Source organism: Scardinius erythrophthalmus, assembly GCF_964197995.2.
Source record: "Scardinius erythrophthalmus genome assembly, chromosome: 16".
In the NCBI taxonomy this organism is placed as follows: domain Eukaryota; kingdom Metazoa; phylum Chordata; class Actinopteri; order Cypriniformes; family Leuciscidae; genus Scardinius; species Scardinius erythrophthalmus.
Window position 1 is genome coordinate 32549492 of NC_138236.1, and position 15086 is coordinate 32564577.

The 15086-nt window shown below is 39.4% G+C and overlaps 1 long non-coding RNA gene across 1 annotated transcript in view; it reads left to right on the forward strand.

Moving 5' to 3' along the window:
• Positions 1-15086, forward strand: part of LOC308704238 — a 146880-nt gene that overhangs the window by 92502 nt on the left and 39292 nt on the right. Inside the window, exon 4 of the long non-coding RNA XR_014031780.1 lies at positions 6553-6599. This is a non-coding gene — a long non-coding RNA (uncharacterized lncRNA). The remainder of the gene's footprint in view (positions 1-6552; positions 6600-15086) is intronic.

Below are 15086 nucleotides of genomic sequence, written 5' to 3' on the forward strand. Positions count from 1 at the left end.
GAGTATAGTGGTAATGTAGTGGTGATATACAGCAAATACAGGTGAAACTCGAAAAGTTAAAACATCATGCAAAAGTAAAAAATTAGAAACAAATTCAAAATTAGAATATTGTGAAAAGGTTTTCATAAACTGTAAGCCATAATCATCAAAATTATAACAAATAAAGGCTTGAAATATCTCACTTTGCATGTAATGAGTCTATATAATATATTAGTTTCACCGAATTAGTTTCACCTTGTAAGCTGAAATAAATAAACTTTTGCACATTAACTTATTCTAATTTTTCGAGTTTCACTTGTATGACTTTACATTCCCGTTTTTCTCCAATTTCTTTAAGATATTTTAATGCCAATATCACAAATCACAGTGTTATAAATATAAAATGTAAAAATGTATACAGATTTGGGTCAATTTGCAATGCTAATAACCATGGAAATGCGTCATAGTCTGTAGCCTAAATATCTCTTAACAATACAATGCAACAAGACTTTCTGTTAATAAAGTTATCTGGTAAGAATCTATTCTCTATTAACAATGCATTAAATTACATTACACATCAATAAACCACAATAAATAAAACAAATGAAGTGATGTCTCATGTCTCAAGTCAAGTGAATTACGAGTCATTGGACAGGCGTCCAATCGCAACTGACTTCTGGAAAAGGGGAAAAGTAACCAATGACATTTGAGGTTATTAAAACAGTAAGTCCCGCCCCTCGACTGCCAAAAATAAAATTGTTCGAGCGAGCAAAAGCAGCAGGCGAGAGCAGATCAAGCGCGAGCGCGTGGGGAATGATCATGCGCGCGCGCGAGGGCTTGTATTGCGTGCAGAGATGATGTTATGCGCGCGCGCAGGGTTTGAATGAGCTCGCGAGTTCCCGTTTCTTCGCGTGTAGATCTGTTATCCTCTCGCGGAAGTCATTTACCGCGCGCGCCCGCATCGGTTGTGCGCTCGTTTTATAATTGGCATTGATTTGCCGTCATAGTTTCCTTTCCTACCCCCTGTAGGATGCAAGGGAAGGCTGCGAGGAAAGAAAATGAGGACGGTGGAATCGAATGCAAGCTTTTTTATTTTTTTATTTTTACATTGTTTTATACAGCTCAGTTCGGACTCGTTTTCAGTCAGTATTTTTGTGAATTGGAATGTGTGCAAAGGATTGTGGGTGATTTAAGTGTGTTTGTGTGTGATCCTTTTGAGTAGGGGCGTGTTTGTGTTGGTGATTTAAAATTTAAACAGAACAAACATAATCCAGAAAAAATAAAATTGATTGGGCCCTACTGGTGCATTAAAGTCCAGCTAATGGCTGTCTGAAATGCACATTATACGTTTGCAACATTTTCTGATTTACATGGTAAAGCAATGTTATAGTTCTATGATTCATCAGCATAAAGCTATAATACTAATGAATACCACACTCTCATTCCAGCAGGAATAACTGTGTGTAACTGAAGTTGTTCAGGCAGAGCTTAAAACACTGTTTTAAACACTTAAAAAAGTCCAAAACCTCTGATGGCCTCTTGTTTATTGCTGTTACTGAAGAGGGAGTTTTCAACGAAGAAGTTGAAATATTGTTTTAAAGTCATTTGAAATCTTCCATTTAGCTTAATTACCCTACAGCTGGTTTTAGTTTTATCCACGGCAGAACTTTCTCACCGCTAATTTGAACTGGTTCCACTGCTATTGAGTGTTAGAGCAAAAACACCCTCCAATTCAGAAACCAGTGCTGCATCAGCGTGTCCTGGCTGACCCCACAAGAGCAGAAACACAGAAGAGCCACAATAGAGACGAAAACAAGATCTTTGTCTCATTTGCACTCTTAGCGGCTTCTAGGCAATTGCTAACCCAGCATTGTAGAGGCTTTGAGACTAACAAGATGCATATGCAGATGTGAGTCTCTCTGAGGTTGGCACGCTCTCGTGAGACACATTTTATTGTGCTGTTTCCCACCAGCAGAGGCTCATGGGAATCTTAATAACATGGGCTTCCCAAAACTCCACTTTGAATCACCCTGGCTATATGTACACACTATGAACCTATGATTCATTTGCAGAAAACACAAAGCAGAGAATATGATTTTCAAATCAAAACAAAAGGTCATGTACAACCAGTCATTGTCCTGACGAAATGTGGCTCATTTCTGAGTGAAACAGGATGTTAACAGATGGTGCCACCTGTGGTAGTTTGTGCCCTATGCAGAATGCATACTCTGCGTATAGGGAGCAGCGGTATTGGTCATTCGCCAGAATTGACAAGTTAAAGCTAACTGGATGGGTAAGACGGTTAAAGGGATAGTTCACCAAAAAATTAAAATTACCCAGTGATTTACTCACCCTCAAGCCATCTTAGGTGTATATGACATTCTTCTTTCAAATGAATATATCAAAAAAATATATATATCCTGGCTCTTCCAAGCTTTATAATGGCAGTGATTGGCCGGTTTCTGTTTTGAAGTCCATAAAAGTGCATCCATCCATGATAAAAGTAATCCACACTACTCTGGGGGGTTAACCCTCTGGGGTCTGAGGTGTTTTCTGGGCCCTGGAGGTGTTCTGACATGCGCTGAAATTTGTGCTTATTTCTGTTACTTGTTACATTTTCATGGCTAAAGTCTAATTACACTGTATTTAGCACATAATATGTCAGCAGCATGTATTGTCACTGAACACTGAATTGTCACTGAAATAAGGTCATGAAACCCATACTGATTATTTCTTCAAAAGACTTTTGAAAATTGTATCACGTAGCCTAGAATATTTGCTCCAAAACTATGTGAAAATCATCCTGCCTACTCATTCAGATAAAACAATATATTGATTTAAAATTTGTAGGACATGTTTTATGTAAGAAAGCTTTATGCAAGGAGGCGTGAATCATCATGAATATTGATGTGTTTCACACCTGAGAAAGACAAAAACCCTCCCATGATGGCCCTATCAGGAGCTATACTCTATCATTATGAGGAACCTTGTACAAAGAATGAGGAGAGATTTAAAAAAGAATGGCTTTTTGATTGTTTGGATTTATTTACAACACAACATACTCCAAAGATTCACAACAAATGACAAAAAAAGCACTTTATTTAACAGACTGATCTAAAGAAAGAGCCTTGAACAGTCACACACCTTTGTGCTATTCCTGAAACATAGTACATACCTGTCATTTCCAATGTGTTTGATTTTTCACTTTACCATGTTCATGTACAGAGACTCAAGTGAATGTTGAAGTCAGCAGGACTCATCAGTGGCATCTGGTCCCTGTAAAAAACAACAACAACAACAACAACAACAACAAACAGCTGTGAACATGCTGATATCAAGAGAAACTATAGGGCTGCATGTTTTTGGGAACGCATTTTAGTTTTTTTGCAATTTAAAATTTACAAAATACACACACACACACACACACACACACACACACACACACACATATATATATATATATATATATATATATATATATAAAAATATAATGAACACCAGGTTTGTTGTGCCTTGTAGGCATATAGGCTATGTGTAGTGCTGCATAAAATAATAATAACAACTGCCTATAGCAGGAGGCCTATAAATCGTTAAAAAGGAACACTTCAGTAATATGACACTAGAGAAAAATATATGGATTATCATATGTTACTTCAAATGTTTCCATTCGTTATGACGTTATGAAATGAGATAGTAAAAACATGAAGCCTAATGTTTGGGGCGTTTTGCTTTTCAAATGCACAGCGCGAGTGACTCAAACTCACAGTGCGTGCAGAGAACATTTACTGAAGCGATCGAGCCACTGAATGTTTCTGTGTGTGCACTGCACGATCTTTGTGTGCGAGTAACTGTATGTGTGAGTGTGTGCTTCAATGAAGGCAGTGCATTCATTTAGAACTGTAACTTTAACTACCTGTGCATTCAACTTTTTTAATGCACACCTTCCAGCAAAACATATTATGGCCTTTTCTGTGATTGGCCAGTTTAATGTACCCTAAAACAGGCAATTAATCTCCATAATCACATAATCACGATTATTATTTAGACAATTAAAGGTTGGGTAGGCAATTTCGGAGAGGCTAGCAATAGCAAGCTAGGTTTGTAAGCATGAGATCCCACCCTCCCTTTAGAGTGCTCTCCAAAGCCATTTCTCCTCCAAAACCCTTAAGAAAATAAACAATGTTTTTACTACAAATAAAACAAACAAACAAAACCTGGTTATTGTAGCTAAACCATGGTAACCACAAATTAACCATGGTTTTGCTTCCCTAACCATAGTTGGCATTTGTAGTACAACTGTGGTTATACAAATGATAATCAATCCACCAAAAAAAACATGGTTACTACACTTTTACTATAATAAAACCATGGTTAATTTTCGTAAGGCAAGACATGAATGTACACAGCAGAAGTTGGATAGCAGATGAGCGAAGCCAAACAGCTTTGTCCTTTGTTTACATTGTAGCAACAACATAAAACTTATAATTGGAACTGTTAATAGAAAACGCAACTACAAATAATAAGACATACAGTATTTACAGTTTGTGATCCACAAACAACAGGTTGTCCTGACAAAGTGGGAACTGCTCCATTTCAGGAGAAGCTTTTGTGCGTAGCCTGCATTGTTCTCTCTTCAGGAAACTGTTCTCTGATAAAAGCACACAGATAAACGTTTGGATTGTAATGTTCAGGAACAGTGTTTAAAATTTGTGTCTACTACACTAAGTTCATCAGCCTAGGGAGGTCGAACAAATGGGTTTTGGAAACGGGGTGGGGAAAAACAGCATCTCTTTGACATAGCGACAACACTGTCTTCTCTAATGCAGCTCAACCAGGCCTCATCCCCCTTATTTTTGCGCATGCTGTTGGCGGGGATTATTTAACATTATAACTTCACAAAGCCAGAAAAAAATGCATTGTAGTCCAAAAAAGTCATTCGTTGTAGTTCTTGGAAAGTGAATTCTGTTAAATAAAATATCTCCCTTTGGAGTGGATCTTTTTTATGCTCAAATAGAAACATTACACTAACTACAGTTGAAAAAGTGAAAAAGCATAATAACACTGTAATGAGGTTAGCTGTTGTGGGAAGAAGGAGGCTGGAACCGACAAACATTCACAAACTTTAATTATAGAATAAACAAACACAAAACGAAAGTAAAGGCAGCAGCCCCTAACGGACGACTGCCTCACACACATAAATAAAACATAACGTAAAAGTCAAGGCCTGGTCCTCTCTCGTCTTCACTGTCTTCGTTCCTCCTTTTAAGCTTCCAAAGCTCCTCCGTGATAGATACGAGGCTGGTGAAGTGCACAGGTGGCGCTCATCTTCAATCACGCCACTGGTCTCGCGCCGTTCTCTCACGGCTCTCGGCCCCGCTCTGCTTGCCCAGGGGGCCAGACATGGCGTCTGTGGCACCTGGAGGTAAGGACGAACGAGGCAAGAGAAAAGGAGAGGGAAGCATGTGGAGCGACAGAGACAAGATAGGGAAGAACGGAAAGGAAAATAATCTTGATCCGGTTCTCTCCACGGTGGCGCTGGATTGGTGGACGGCTCGGCACTCCTCCGCCGCCTGGTGGACGGTGACGGCTCCTCCGAGTTCGGGCAGCCGGCAGGAGTCCCCCGTTCCCTGCTCCTCCCCATCATGGTGGACGGCAGTAGGCTCTGGTCCACGGTGAACGGCGGCAGCTCCTGCGCTCCCTCGCGGACGGCAGCCGCCCCTTCAGAACTCAGGTGGCCGGCAGCGAGTTAGTCCCTCCCCCCGGCAACTCACTCCAGCGCACCGCTTCGATCGTCCATGGCAGCAGGCTCTGCTCAGACGTGCTCGATGGCACCGCGGATTCCCCACAGCGGTGAGGGCTGTTTGACTGCGCGTTCCTCCTTCCTCCAGTTTGCGGGTTTCTCATGCCCCTTTAAAATTTAGACCACTTCTATTATTGATTGCTATCAGGATGTGAAAAGAGTTTCAACCATTATAAAAAAAAAAAAAAAAATGAAAAAAATGGCCTACCCTACCGAAAATCGTCAGGCAAATTTCATAATCGTGACAGCCCTACATTAATCTTCAAATCACAAATTAATTTATTTTTATTATTCTCATCACTTTTGTCCATCCATTAAAAACAGTCCACAAAACCAAAACTTTCACGCAAATACATAAAGACATCATTAAAGTAATCCATATGAATTAAGCAGTTTTATCCAAGTTTTTTGAAGAGACAAAATCCCACGAAATTCAGTTTATAGGTGACACAAGTTATTACATTTTGATCGGATGGTTATGTGGACAAACATTTTATTTTTTATCTATTTATATATATATATATATATATATATATATATATATATATATATATATTAAAATTTATCAGAGTCAACTTTTACTTATTGACAATTTGTCTATCTGCTGTAAACTGCTTCTAAATGGTTCGATTAGAGTTTCTGTTGGACATGTAATGCATATCTATCCTAACTGTTTTCCTTCTGTAGTTTAGCAGTCAGCTGTATGTGCCATTTTTCAGACAGACAGCATGGCATTACGGCATTGCTAATGTGTCTTAATATTTTCCTTCCAGATCAGACCAGCTGCAGTGTTGATGAGAGGAACAGGATGATTTGCTTGGTAGGTGCTCTTGTCTTCATTCTATCCATTACATGAGTGTACAGCTTGACCACTTCTTCAAATGGTGTTACGAACTGGATCACTGTAGAAAAACAGGAAGTAACAGAAGCAGCTGTTTGTTTTGACATGTTCACTCAGACTCATGATTAGTCTCTTCTCTTTTGATTTGGGGCTTCCAGATCTTTGGTCTCAAACTTATGTGGGTTTGGAGGTGTGGGTTAAGTGTAGTAGTTGTTTTCACATGACAAATAAATTGTATAAGTTTTCATAGTGTGGCCCAGTTTTGAGCCATGAGTACAATATTACATTTTATATTACAATTTTACATCAAAACTAGTGATGCCTGATTCACAAATTAATCAGAGTTTGAGTCAGTTCTTATCAATGTATCAGTCAAACAGGAAACACAAAACGATTCTTTCTGAATATTATGGACAGTTCACAAATCGTTCTGAGTGATTCTCACTTAATGCAACAGTGCATTAACAACAAGGAGTTGCATTGCAAACAAGGAGTGCTGGATAAAACTGAAACCAACCCGGCTAATTCATAACATCTTAGCAATGAAGAAGGTCTTTCCAAAAGTGTAATAGTACAGGAAAGCACTTTTAAAACGTATCACAGTAGTACCTACCAAGAAGTAATGAAATAGTGTTCTTACATGTACACTGTATATTGATAATAACATACATACTACTTGGAAAATATACTTGAACGTTATTTAATAAAATAAACTTTAAGTATAGGCCAACTTCTATTTTGTAAGTGCTAATTTGCAGTGCTAATTTGCAGTGCTAATTTGGGATGTCCACAGTTGGATGGAACCCAAATGATTTTCAAACATTTGCAGGTGTCTGTGTCCCTGTATATCACAGTAGAGGAACCTGTTGCACACATGGATTGTGTAATGATACAGTCCGTTCCATCAGAAGCTGTCAGAACTTGCTGCGAATCTATAAGCTTGAAGACTGATGTGATATAACATCATAAGGATGAGTGATTGTTTCGTTAGACTGTCATGAGTTGCATTCTGCTCCATGTTCACAGCTGCAGCTGAGTACAGTGTCTCTTTTGATAACTCTGTCAAATCTAAAGTTCACAGACACACACTTTCTCACATTTCAGATCACTTCCTTCAATCTACTGCAGATTCACTGCAAAATAATGAGATTCCTGGATGAACTCTGGCTGGTGTTATGAAGAGACAAGCAAGGCCTGTTTGCAGGAACTGGCTGGCTAACAACAGTTTATAAGCTGGAGTTCCCCTTGTGTGCCTGTGTGTTTGTTCAGCACGTTCTCATTATCCGGCTGTTTTACTTATGCTTGGGAAGTGCATGTCAACAGGAGTCTGCCTGAGGGAGACAGGGAGGGTCTGTGTGTGTGTGCACATATCCACCAGGCCCCGTCTGTCAGGTCATTGGGTTTCTTGGAGACTCCAGGGGTGTGTGAAGGTCGGCAGGGAGGGAGGAGGTGTGTGTCGGGTGGCGTGCCGAGTGTTGACAGTGTGTGTGTGTGTGTGTGTGTGTGTGTGTGTGTGTGTGTGTGAGTGGTGCCAGGACAGGAAGTGGAACAGCATGGAGATGCTTCTCCTGCACAAAGCCTGTGTAGCATCAGCGACTCTCCTTTATTAACAGATGCGAATGTTTTTCTCCGTCTGTGTGTGTTTGTGTACAGAATGAGACACTGTAGCTGATACAGTGTCATACAGTCTGCACACAATGAGCTGTTGTTTGTTAGGTTTGTAAAAGGGTCATGTGTGTGATTTATTCTTTCTGCATATTGAAGCTCACTGTAATCCGGTTCACAGATAAATAGTTAAAGGATATTTACTGTTGTTCATAGCACACTGGCGCTGTTCAGTGTGTCATGAATGGATTGTGTGGCTGTGTGACATTTTAACTGCTCTAAGCATCAGAATCCTTGCTGGGTTTGCATCTAGTGGTTGATTTTTGGCAGTTTTTAATGACCAGCATTGGCTGTTAATTTTTTCTTTTCAGTAGGTTTTTCCAGTTTATCTGGCCAATAAGAGCTCTAAGAACCAACTAAGAACTCAAAAGTTATATTCACTATTTTAGAATTATACAATACAAAAATGTTAAACAGATTCATTTTTTATCATGTTCTTAATATCTTTCAAATAATGAATGCCCTATAATTAACTATTTTATCAAATATTATGTAAAATAACTTAATTTTCTTTGCATTTGCTATTTATGTTAAAATTAAACAGTGTGATTGGCTTTATATTGGTCATCAGGTACCCTGCTCTCTAAGATATCAGCCATCAAAAAAAGATCCTCTGAATCTTAAACATGTTTACTATTTGAATGTAAATATTCTTGTTTTCATCTCGCATGAGGGGTTCACAGTGTTTTCAGAGATCTTGTCTTGGTTCATATGGTTGATCAAGAGAAACAGAAGCACTTCACTGTTGTGTTTGTGATCTGGTGTCATTTAGCTCATGTCCCACGCTTGGTGTCAAACTTTCCAGCACTGATCCAGGACCAGCCTCTGTAGACCTAACACAGCCATCTGAAAAAAGCATGAAGCTGACTTCAGATCAGCAGCTGATGTGATCACAGACGCAGATAACTGAGCCTCTTCCTGAGGAAGAAAGAGCGCTAACTGTGTGGCACGAAGGCCTCCTCCAACCGGATGTTTGCACCGCTCAGTCAAACACCTGCATTGGGACGCAGACGTCCCACGATATGTTAAGCACATGAAGATGTTTACTTGGCCTGCTGTGGTTGAGAGATCTGCTCAAGTGAAACCACGTGGGTTGCATGTGGCTCTCTTACAGAGGTTGCACTTTTAAATATTCTGAGAAAGGAGAGCACTAGAGTCTAAAATACCAGATTAGACCAAAATCTGCATGCTAGTCCCAGGTGTTTGTTTGATGTTGGTATTGATGGTTTACCCGAACAGCCATACTGTTTCAATTAAATTAAATTAAATTAAATTAAATTAAATTCAAATCTATTTATATGGCGCTTTTCACAATAGACATCAAATGCATGTAAGTTATGTATTTCAGAAAAGTACATATACAAAATCACAGTTAGCTAAAATTTTATTAATTTAAACAATGTAATAATTTAAGGCAGAAACAATGAGCTCATTGAAGTAATGAATACTTTTTTGTTAACAACTGATTATGACATTTAGAAAAATGGAGCATTGGTGCATGTTGATTCAGAGTTGCGTCTTCTGAGGTCTTCGCAGGAGTTGGCGTCTGTTCACTGTTCACCAGCAAATGTGACTGTTGAAGATGGTAGATCTTGCAAATAGCACCACTGGTCTTTTCATCAGGGCAGCAGGCATGTTTAGTTTTAGGGTTTTTGTTAGAACATATCATGGGCAAGGGAGGCAGTGCTTCTTCAAAACAATTGGATGAGAAAATAATCCACTGTTCAAAAACAACACAACACAAAACAAATATTATGAAACATTATATTAAGTGTACAAATCACTGAATGAACTTTACACAGTAATTGAACGGAAGTAAATCAACACTAGGCATGTGACGGTATTAAATTTTCATATTACAATTGCTGAAGCTTTTATCATGTATTTGAATTAAGTTACAAAAAGAGTTAAAGGGTAACTAAACCCCTGGTCAGAGCCTGACTCCACCCACTGGCAATATTTGAAAAATGCTAGAAAAGTGGGCAGACCCCAGCGGAGATAGAGGGGACGAACCGTGAGCGGGGGGGGGGGCGTGCACCTGAGACTTGCTGTCAGACTGTCTAAAATGGAGAGTTTGCTCACAGGGTCGCAAGACGACGTAAAGTACATGGATCTGATGAGTTTTATCGAGTAGATGTCAATAGCGCGCGCTCTCTAGGCATTTTCATATTTTGCCGCTATGTGAAAAAAACCAGAAAAATGCGCCGACGCGTTTGTCGACCCCAGAGGATTAACTTTAGCGTAACCATAAATTGTGATTAAAATATATATGATCACTCACATCAAGGCGCCGCTGCGGTGGTGGAGTCCATGCAGGAGTAGCAGCGTTTTGCACTGCGTCGCTTTTCAGCGCGAGCTGTGTGGAGAAGCCCATTTCCACCTCTATTGCTTAATCCCGCGTGAAATGCAGGTTTCACACTCACGGTCTTCCAGCCCAAGTGCATGCAAACACTGGCGCCTAATTTCCAAGTCTGCTGGAAAGCTATGCAGTCCAGCAGTCCTGTTGCAACCAGCAACACTACACCTAAGTACCCTCCTGCCCACTATACAATACAGATAAATCTACGCTAGCTCGTACCAAGGGCGTGGTGAGCTCGTACGAGGGGCGTGGTGAGCTGGAACCTGCTTACGTCACCTGTCACCGCTTACGTCACTTGCCACCGCAACATCCAATAGGAAAATTCAACTGCAATAGCCACCGTTCAACCTTAAGAGGGCAGCACTCAGACGTTTTTACACCATATATTGTAAAATTAAAACACTTTATACCCAAATGTCAAAAAAGTTACTCGAATCAATGAACAGCACTAATAAAGCCCCATTCTTACAGATCATTAACTAAAAAAAGTTGGTTTAGGGTTTAGTTACTCTTTAAAGTCAAGTCAAGTCAAGTTTATTTATATAGCGCTTTTCACAATACAGATTGTATCAAAGCAGCTTCACAGTATTAAATTAAAATAATACATCAATGTTTGTTTCTAGTGGAAAACGTCCACGTTTGGTAATGCTGATCAATAGTATTGTTGATTGAATATCCCCAAATATCCCCAGAGTTGTCCTCCTAACAAGTTTAATAAATTTTTTTCAGTAATACTTTATTGTACTGTGTCGTAGTTACTATAGTAATAACAGTGAATGATGCATAAATACATGCAACTAACCCTAAACCAAACCCTTATCCTAGCCTTAACCCTATAATAAGTATGTTAATTAATATTACTTATAATTAGTGCTTTATAATTACACTCTAACAAGGACATCTTAAAATAGTGTAATGTTTTTTTTCTTATAACAAAAACTCTCATTTAAATGCAAGAAAACAATACACAAAAAAACTAATAATTTGAGCAAATGTTTAAAAAAGATTAAAGTTCAAAAGTACTTTAAAGATGTCACCATTATGTTCTCTTAGTTTCTGTTTTCATGGACATTTGTTTTTAAAGGTGAACTAAGTAACTTTTTTACCTTAACCGAACAGCTTTGGAGTCATTGGAATAGTTATATGACTTTTTTCGGGTTGAATGGTGGTTGTCGCGCAGCCCCCAAGCGCCTGTGAGACGAAAAAACATACTTGCAACTTTCAGCGTCAGGAAGTATCGCGTGATATCAGGTCTCGTAATGTAACGAATTGCTTTACGGCACTGCACATATACACAATAGGGATAGCTCACAGATGAAGTTATTAGAGGCCAGACAGACTCACGGAGGCGATTGGCATCTCACAACTTGCACTTTATTCCCCAATCGAACTTGTGTAACTGTCTGTCACCCGTTCTACCGTCCACAGCTTTACTTGATAAACAAAAGTAGGATAAGAACGAGCATCAAACTGAAATAACCCGCATACATAGGGTGTTCGAGGTGCACATACAATACAGACTGCCGACAGTTCAACAGGGCGCGCGCAGCTCTTAAAGGGGCCACACCTTATTTCCACTCATTACAGCTTCCATCCTACTGAACAGGTACAGAGGGCGGAAGGGATCAGGCCGTGAGTGCAGAGACGGCTCTGCGCGAGTGGTATTTACGACAGTAACATTAAATACAAGTACTCAAGTCAAGTCAAGTCATCTTCATTTATATAGCGCTTTTAACAATGTAGATTGTTTCAAAGCAGCTTTACAGAGATACACGTATAATTTAAGGTAATAGAGATTGTTTTGGCTTTATAGCGGTTCTTTAACGAAGTTATTTTCCAGCTAAAGTTAGTTTTGATTGATTCGCTCCCGTCGCAACGATCATTTGTTATTAAATTAGGGGCCGCTAAGACGACACCATTATCTGTACATAGACTTTAAACGCAAACCTGTGATAAACGCAGATGGCGGTCACGTGCGCATTAAGAATTGGTTCTATAGTTATGTGCGTTTGAATATATGTGCGCAGGTTTGGAATTCCCTACAAACCAAGCCTAAACAAAGTACTGGCGTTTCCTTATAATTTTTGATACAGAATTTTATTTTATTTTATCAATTCGGGGTAGGTACGCGAATTGAGTTTCCCGACAACGCTATATCTGTAGAGTGGTAAAGGGATCCTCCATAGGGAGAGACTAGTTGGCACTTCAGCACTGCGTTGTCATCGGGTCCAGGCGAAGGTCCTTCATCAGATCTGGATACGGCCTGGATCCAGCAGGCTGCGGGAAAACCTCGGGATAAACAAAGACACTAAAATTAGCGTAGATGCCATTCTTCTTATGATGTAACGAGTACATCAGGATTTATGGGAAGTGTTCCCGGTTCCAGCTGACCTAATCTATGCAGCCTAACATTGAATTATAGAAGTCTATAATGTATTATGTGAATGCTAGGTCAAAGAGATGTGTCTTTAATCTTGCTTTGAACTGACAGTGTGTGTCTGCTTCCTGGACAATGTTAGGAAGACTGTTCCAAAGTTTTGGTGCTAAATAGGAGAAAGATCTACCGCCAGCAGTCAATTTTGATATTCTAGGTATTATCAACTGGCCGGAATTTTGAGATCGCAATAGACGTGAAGGACTATAATGCGTTAAGAGCTCGCTCAAGTACTGCGGAGCTAAACCATTTAGTGCTTTGTAAGTAATCAGCAATATTTTAAAATTGATGCGATTGATGCGAGGCAGCCAATGCAGTTTTGACAGAACCGGGCTAATATGATCATACTTCCTGGTTCTGGTAAGAACTCGAGCTGCTGCGTTTTGAACTAGTTATAGTTGGTTTATTAAGCGTGCAGGGCAACCACCCAGTAGAGCATTACAATAATCTACCCTTGAGGTCATGAACGCATGAACTAACTGTTCCGCATTTGTCAATGAGAGCATATGGCGTAATTTAGATATATTTTTAAGATGGAAAAATGCGGTTTTACAGATACTAGACACGTGACTTTCAAATGAAAGATTGGTATCAAAGAGCACACCCAGGTTCCTAACCGACAACGAAGACTTAACAGAGCAGCCATCAAGTGTCAGACAGTATTCTAGGTTATTACGTGAAGAAGTTTTTTGTCCAATAATTAGAATCTCTGTTTTTTCAGAATTAAGTAGTAGGAAATTACGAGTCATCCAATTTTTTATATCAGCAATGCATTACGTTAATTTTGTGAATTGGTAAGTTTCGTTAGGTTTTGAAGAAATATACAGCTGAGTATCGTCGGCATAACAGTGAAAGCTAATGCCATGCTTCCTAATGATATCTCCAAATGGTAGCATGTACAGAGTGAACAGCAGCGGTCCTACTACTGAGCTTTGTGGTACGCCATGCTGAACTTGTGATCGATGAGACATCTCTTCATTTACTGCTACAAACTGATAACGGTCAGATAAGTATGATTTAAACCATGCTAGTGCAATTCCACTAATGCCAACATAATTTTCGAGTCTATTTAAAAGAATGTTGTGGTCGATAGTGTCAAATGCAGCACTAAGATCGAGTAACACTAATAGAGAGACACAACCACGATCGGATGATAAGAGCAAATCATTTGTGACTCTAACGGGAGCAGTCTCGGTACTATGGTACGGTCTAAATCCTGACTGGAAATCTTCGCAGATATCATTTCTTTCAAGAAAGGAACACATTTGTGAAGACACTGCTTTTTCTAATATCTTTGACAGAAAAGGTAGATTCGAGATCGGCCTGTAATTGACTAATTCTGTAGGATCAAGTTGCGTTTTTTTAACAAGCGGTTTAATCATGGCCAGCTTAAAGGTTTTTGGTACGTATCCTAGAGACAAAGATGAATTAATGATATTAAGAAGAGGATCTATGACCTCTGGAAGCATCTCTTTCAGTAGCTTAGTCGGTATAGGGTCTAACATACATGTTGTAGATTTAGATGATTTAACGAGTTTAGTAAATTCTTCCTCTTCTATAACAACGAACGGATCAAATTTTCCCTTAGGGAGACTACAATGCACTGCCTGAGGCGATACTGTAGTAGACGGTTGCATAGTTATAATTTTCTCCCTGATATTATCAATCTTATAAGTGAAGAAGTTCATAAAGTCATTACTGCTGTGTTGTTTGGAAACTTCTGGGCTTTAAGCTTTCTTTTTCGTAAGTTTAGCCACCGTTTCAAATAAATACCTAGGATTATGTTTATTTTCTTCTAATAGTTTTGAAAAATAAGCAGATCTAGCAGATTTTAAGGCCTCTCTGTAAGCAATCGAGCTCTCTTTCCACGAAATGCGAAATACCTCTAGTTTTGTTTTCTTCCAGTTGCGCTCCATTTTTCTGGCTGCTCTCTTAAGGGCCAGAGTGTGCTCGTTGTACCACGGCGTTGGACTATTTTCTCTAATCTTCTTTAAGCGCAACGGAGCAA